Source organism: Dendrobates tinctorius, unplaced genomic scaffold (genome assembly GCF_039654945.1).
Source record: "Dendrobates tinctorius isolate UK_male_01 unplaced genomic scaffold, ASM3965494v1 ptg000015l, whole genome shotgun sequence".
In the NCBI taxonomy this organism is placed as follows: domain Eukaryota; kingdom Metazoa; phylum Chordata; class Amphibia; order Anura; family Dendrobatidae; genus Dendrobates; species Dendrobates tinctorius.
Window position 1 is genome coordinate 2620122 of NW_027361683.1, and position 7412 is coordinate 2627533.

General features: G+C 38.5%; 1 long non-coding RNA gene across 3 annotated transcripts; it reads left to right on the plus strand.

Moving 5' to 3' along the window:
* The first annotated feature begins 223 nt into the window (after positions 1-223).
* On the plus strand, positions 224-3290 carry LOC141075170 (uncharacterized). Of its 3 annotated transcripts, XR_012227268.1 has the most exons (4): positions 224-322; positions 1315-1368; positions 2838-2916; positions 3101-3290. It is a non-coding gene; the product is annotated as an uncharacterized lncRNA (long non-coding RNA). The 3 variants fall into 3 exon arrangements; XR_012227266.1 differs by lacking the exon at positions 3101-3290 and having other exon boundaries at positions 2838-3035; XR_012227267.1 differs by lacking the exons at positions 224-322; positions 3101-3290 and adding an exon at positions 329-483 and having other exon boundaries at positions 2838-3035.
* The last annotated feature ends 4122 nt before the right edge of the window (positions 3291-7412 follow it).

The window sequence follows — 7412 nt, forward strand, 5'->3', positions numbered from 1 at the left end:
AAGGAGATTATTGCAATCGGTGGGTTTAGTGTAAAGATCGGATGACAGTGTTCCTTGTGCATCTTTTTTGACCCTAGTATCCAAAAAACTGATTGATTCCAGGTTGTGGGACATTGTAAATTTCAGCTCATGCCTGGCATTGTTGATGGTATCATAGAATTTAGAAAGGCTAGTTGAGTCCCCACCCCATATGCAAAAAATATCATCAATGTAGCGAAGCACCTCTCTTTCCAGAGTTCCTTTTTTAGGTCAAAACGCACGCCAACAAGGCGGTCGAGGAGGAGGGGAACAAAATCGCCAGATGACTCTTCGGTCGCAACAGGTAGGAGTCCAAACTTAATTGTAAATATCTCTGATTACTCCCTTTCTCCTTTAGAATTTAAAGTGCTAAACCTAGGACTCTCATTCTGTCCAACACCAAGATGGGATGCTTTCCAATTAGAGAAAGACCTACAACAATTTTACCGCAACATTAGATTAAAGGTACATTTTGACGATTCTTCAACAAGGGTAGCCAACAGCATAGCTCCAGAAGCTTCTGGCTTCTGAGATGACTAAAGCATGGATTGACCCCGACACCACCAGAACCACAACAATCAAACCACCCAGACTCCCATTCATCCATGGTCACCACCCGTCCATGCAAAGAATACATAATCTCATCCACAAACATTGGCCTCTATTGACCAGATCCTATCCTAGGATTAACCTCTTTAAATCCCCACCATTGATGTGCCTGAGGAGACCTCAAAATCTTAAGGACAAGCTTGTCCGGGCTGACCTGGGTACCTCCAGTCACATCAATACACATACTCTAACAGGACAAAAGAGAACTGGTACATTCCCTTGCCTAAACTGCATGAGCTGTTCCAATATCATCAAAGGCAGTGAGATAGTCCACCCACGTTCTGGCAAATCCTATCCAATTAGGGATTACTTCACTTGTGAAACTAACTTCGTCGTTTACATCATCAAATGTCCATGTGGTTTATTGTACGTGGGTGAAACCACCCAGGCAATCAGGGACAGAATATCCAGTCACAAGTCTACGATTAGATGCGGGAAAACATGGCTCCCACTTCCTGCCCATTTCAAGGAAGCCCGACACAACGTATCACAACTACGGTTCCAAATTATTGAAAAAGTCCCTAGACCCAAAAGAGGTGGGAACCATGTTCGCCTTTTAAAGCAACGGGAGACATTCTGGATCTACACACTAGACACCTTACATCCGAGGGGTCTCAATCGAGAAATCGATTGGCTAATCTAATAATTTTTATAAAAATTCCTTTTTTTCTCTTCCTCTTTCCCTAGACCCATTGATTGGTTGCCTTCTTGAGTCTCCCCTTTTTACATCTAACCCAAGCGGTAAGATAATGAAACATAATGTGTTTTCGTTTTTTGTTTTTGTTTTTTGTTTTTTCTTTTTCTTTTTTGTTTTTGTTTGTTTTTTCTTTTTCTTTTTCAAGTTTGCAAAAAAGTTTTCCACAACCCCCCCCCCTTTTTTTTTCCCTTCCTCTGTTTGAAGGCATTTTGCCGTACAATTTATTTTCACCTTTTCTTTACAAATTTGGTCTTTTTATTTACTTTTCAAAAAAAAATTTTTTCCCCTTATATTTTGTTCCTTGCAGGCTTTTTTTCCCCCCCTTTTTTTTCCTTTTTTTCTTCTTTTCTTTTTTTCTTTTTTCTTTTTTTTCCCCCCTTGTTCCTTTTTCTCTTTATTTTTTATTTTTTATTTTTTACTTTGTATTTTTTATTTTTTGTTTATTTTTATTTTTATTTTTTATTTTCTACTATTCTCATTTTATATCTTTATTTTTCCCTTTATTATTTTTCCTTCTTTATTTTTCCTTTTTTCTAATCTTCATAATTCATTTGATTTGAGTTCATAACCTTCTCCATTCTCTCCCCTAGGTCTGACATCACTCTTTTCATTTCTTTTATTTTTTATGTTTGTTTAAGTTTGGACTCCTACGCAATTCAAATGCTGTATATTTACATGTATGATTTGCAATAATACTGTTCGTTTATATTTGTTTCCATATGTTAATTGCCCAGTCTCTTTATATATAGCACACTGCACCTCCCCCCCTGATGCGTGTGTCCCACTCAGAGCTACAGCAGTCTCTGCATGGCCTCATTAGGTTTTCTTTGATTGCGCTCTACTGCGCATGTGTGAACAGCCAACGCCATCTTTTTGGTGGGGATCACTGTGAGACACTACGGCCGTGCTCCAATGCACACGCCCCGGCGTCTGATGTCACTTCCGGTCACATGACCGGACCAGACAGGATAAAAAGCACAGCCTGTGATCCAGCGCTCACTCACTGCTCTGGCACCATTGTGCAGACTTCACACTCCACTGAGCCACCAATAATAGTAAGTACTGTCCCATTGGGACCACTGCTGTACCACCAACCTTACCATGGTCCCTACCCAGGACCACCGCTGCATCACCAACTTTTGTATGGTCCCAATCCAGGACCACCAATCCTGCCACATCTCTAATGTACCCCCTTTTTCTTTGTTTAGCAGTGGGATATTTACCAGTCCACCACCTCTTCAAGGAACAGGATTTAGCGGCAACTTTGGTATGTTTCTTTGTTTTCCCTAAATAGAATACAGCTTTTGTCTGGACAGCTAGATACCTGGGCATATTTTTACAGTCCCTCACTGTCTTTTTTGTATACAACTAGCTACGCCACTTATGCTGGTTAATCTGTTTTATCCATCTGTCCTCCAGACACCCAGTTCAGTACTTGATTTTTTATTTTTTATTTTTTTATTTTTTTTATTTATGTCACCCTAACGATATGTTCATCTATCCCTACTTACAGAATATGCTATCAACTCATTTATGCCTAGCAGTGACACTATCGATTTGGTGAAAACAGACCCTACATTCAATTGAAAAGGGTATGACCACGCTCCTTCATGTTTCTTATCTACCGCGTTATCTCTCAGTTTCACGTGTTTGATGTCTCCACATCTTTCTAAATAATTCTAGTGCTTATATTCCATGCTCTCTGGATACTATGTGTATATATTTTGTATAAAGTTTACAATTTTTTGATATTTTTATGTATGTATTTTATTACAGCGACTTTGTGATAAAGGCCGATGTGGCCGAAACGTCGTTTGATGTCGCTTCCTCACTGTCAAGCAATAAATTTACTTCACATTAAGTACAATCAGCGTGTGCAGTGACTATACATTGTTTATGCGATTCTGGGACTATCCGTTCCTTCTCACTGGCACCGCGAACTCGAACCCTCTGGCCGAGTGCTAACCATCTGTATTACCTATATATATATATATATATATATATATATATATATATATATATATATATATATATATATATACAGTATATATATATATATACAGTCATATGTTAAAGTTTGGGCACCCCTATTAATGCTAACCTTTTTTCTTTATAACAATTTTGTTTTTTGCAACAGCTATTTCAGTTTCATATATCTAATAACTGATGGACTCAGTTATATTTCTGGATTCAAATGAGGTTTATTGTACTAACAGAAAATGTGCAATCTGCATTTTAACAAAATTTGACCGGTGCAAAAGTATGGGCACCTCAACATAAAAGTGACATTAATATTTCGTAGATCCTCCATTTGCAAAAATAACAGCCTCTAGTCGCTTCCTGTAGCTATTGATGAGTTCCTGGATCCTGGATGAAGGTATTTGTGACCATTCCTGTTTACAAAACAATTCCAGTTCAGTTAAGTTTGATGGTCGCCGAGCATGGACAGCCCGCTTCAAATCATCCCACAGGTGTTCAATGATATTCAGGTCTGGGGACAGGGATGGCCATTCCAGAACACTGTAATTGTTCCTCTGCATGAATGCCTGAGTAGATTTGGAGCGGTGTTTTGGATCATTGTCTTGCTGAAATATCCATCCCCTGCGTAACTTCAACTTCGTCACTGATTCTTGCACATTATTGTCAAGAATCTGCTGATACTGAGTTGAATCCATGCGACCCTCAACTTTAACAAGATTCCCGATGCCGGCATTGGCCACACAGTGCCAAAGCATGATGGAACCTCCACCAAATTTTACTGTGGGCAGCAAGTGTTTTTCTTGGAATGCTGTGTTTTTTAGCCTCCATGCATAACGCCTTTTTGTATGACCAAACAACTCAATCTTTATTTCATCAGTCCACAGGACCTTCTTCCAAAATGTAACTGGTTTGTCCAAATGTGCTTTTGCATACCTCAGGCGACTCTGTTTGTGGCGTGCTTGCAGAAACGGCTTCTTTCGCATTACTCTCCCATACAGCTTCTCCTTGTACAAAGAGCGCTGTGTTGTTGACCGATGCACAATGACACCATCTGCAGCAAGATGATGCTGCAGGCCTTTGGAGGTGGTCTGTGGATTGTCCTTGACTGTTCTCACCATTCTTCTTCTCTGTCTTTCTGATATTTTTCTTGGCCTGCCACTTCTGGGCTTAACAAGAACTGTACCTGTGTTCTTCCATTTCCTTACTATGTTCCTCAGAGTGGAAACTGACAGGTTAAATCTCTGAGACAACTTTTTGTATCCTTCCCCTGTTTTTGCAACAGCTATTTCAGTTTCATATATCTAATAACTGATGGACTCAGTTATATTTCTGGTTTCAAATGAGGTTTATTGTACTAACAGAAAATGTGCAATCTGCATTTAAACAAAATTTGACCAGTGCAAAAGTATGGGCACCCTTATCATTTTCTTGATTTGAACACTCCCAACTATTTTTTACTGACTTCCTGAAGCACTAAATTGGTTTTGTAACCTCATTGAGCTTTGAACTTCATAGCCAGGTGTATCAAATCATGAGAAAAGGTATTTAAAGTGGCCACTTGCAAGTAGTTCTCCTATTTGATTCTCCTATGAAGAGTGGCATCATGGGCTCCTCAACAATGCACAATGACACCATCTGCAGCAAGATGATGCTGCAGGTCTTTGGAGGTGGTCTGTGGATTGTCCTTGACTGTTCTCACCATTCTTCTTCTCTGTCTTTCTGATATTTTTCTTGGCTTGCCACTTCTGGGCTTAACAAGAACTGTACCTGTGTTCTTCCATTTCCTTACTATGTTCCTCAGAGTGGAAACTGACAGGTTAAATCTCTGAGACAACTTTTTGTATCCTTCCCCTGAAAAGCTATGTTGAATAATCTTTGTTTTCAGATCATTTGAGAGTTGTTTTGAGGAGCCCATGATGCCACTCTTCATAGGAGAATCAAATAGGAGAACTACTTGCAAGTGGCCACCTTAAATACCTTTTCTCATGATTTGATGCACCTGGCTATGAAGTTCAAAGCTCAATGAGGTTACAAAACCAATTTAGTGCTTCAGGAAGTCAGTAAAAAGTAGTTAGGAGTGTTCAAATCAAGAAAATGATAAGGGTGCCTATACTTTTGCACCAGTCAAATTTTGTTTAAATGCAGATTGCACATTTTCTGTTAGTACAATAAACCTCATTTGAATCCAGAAATATAACTGAGTCCATCAGTTATTAGATATATGAAACTGAAATAGCTGTTGCAAAAGCCAAAATTGTTATAAAGAAAAAAGGTTAACATTAATAGGGGTGCCCAAACTTTTTACATATGACTGTATATACAGTATATAAAGTTTAAATCACCCCCATTCAAAAAAAAAAAAGCACACATATTTGGTATCGCCGCATTCAGAATCGCCCGATCTATCAATATATACAAAATAATTATAATTAATCCGTTCGGTAAATTGCGTAACAAGAAAAAAGTCAAAACGGCACAAATATGCTTTTTTGGTCACCGCAACATTGAATTAAAATAAAATAAGAGGTGATAAAACCATTGTACATACACCAAAATGGTATGAATAAAATTGTCTGTTCAGCTTGCAAAACATAAGCCCTCACCCGGCCCCATGTCATGAAAAATGGAGACGCTACATGTCTCCGAAAATGCCGCAACATTTTTTTTTACAAACTTTGAATTTTTTTTTCATCACTTAATTAAAAAAATAACCTATACAAGTTTGATATCTTAAAACTAGAAATGACCTGGAGAATCGTAATGGCAAGTCAGTGTTAGCATTTCATGAACATGGTAAAAAAAAAATTGTGGAATTGCACTTTTTTGGAATTTCACCACACTTGGATTTTTTTCCCATATTCTAGTGAACTATATGGTAAAACCAATGATGTCGTTCAAAAGTACAATTTGTCCTATGAAAAAATGAGCCCTCGCATGGCCATATTGATGGAAAAATTAAGAACTTATGGATCTGATAAGAAGGGGAGCAAATAATGGAAATTCAAAAACGAAATTGGGCTGCCGAGTGACGGAGTTAATCCAGATAGTCACAAAAACATTAATTAATAAGATTTCTCTCATGCTTGCTTTACATCAGCACCATTTGTAAAATGATGTTTTATTTTGTTAGAATTTTAGAAGATTTAAAGATTTAGCAGTAATTTTTCACTTTTTCAAGAAAATTTGCAAAACTTATTTTTTTAGGGACCGATTAAGTTTTGAAGTGACTTTGGGGGTCTTATATATTGGTGACCCCCAAAGTGATACTATTTTAGAAACCGCACTGTTCAACATAATCAAAATTTCTTTAAGTTAATTTATTATCCCTTCAGGTGCTTTTCAGGAATGAATGCAATGTGGCATTAACAGGAATGAAGAAGTTTATTTTTTTCATCTAAATGTTGATAACTTCTGAACAGGCCGCTATAACCGGTAGACTTTATGGCAATTGTTTGGCCATGAATTGCCATGGTAAACATCAGGCCCACACAATCAAGATCTCGGAGTGCCAATGGGGTTAGCACCCACCCTCTGTTAACCATCTAGATGCTGTAGACATTATTAACAGTAGCATTTAAGGGGTTAAATGTCTATAGTCGGCACCAACACTGATCGAGTCTGATGCAGCAAATTGTCAGCTATACTGTACAGCCGACAGCTGCTGGATTGTCCCCAGTGGAGGGATGCTAGTCCCTTATCTCGGAAATCAGTAAAAAGATGTATTGGTGGTCACTAAGGGGTTAAAACTGTTTGTGCCACGTAGGCTAACATTCCACAGGCCAAACAGTCAGAACTAGAGATGAGCGACTTTGCCTTTTTTCGGGTCGAGTAGGGTTTCATGAAACCCGACTTTTGGAAAAGTCGGGTCGAACGCAATCGGCCGATTATCGTGAAAAGTCGAAGGCCAACTGAAACACGAAACCCAATGTAAGTCAAGGGGGAAGAAAAGTCGGCAGTGAGTGGAGGACAGGAAACACACCTACAGTGCCCATTTTAATGCCAAAAACATCAATTCTTATTACTTAAGCTTGTCAACATTAAATTACTTTATAATAATAGTTAGGCATTGAAAACTGGGGGTTATTTGGCTAAAGTTGTGGGGGGGGTA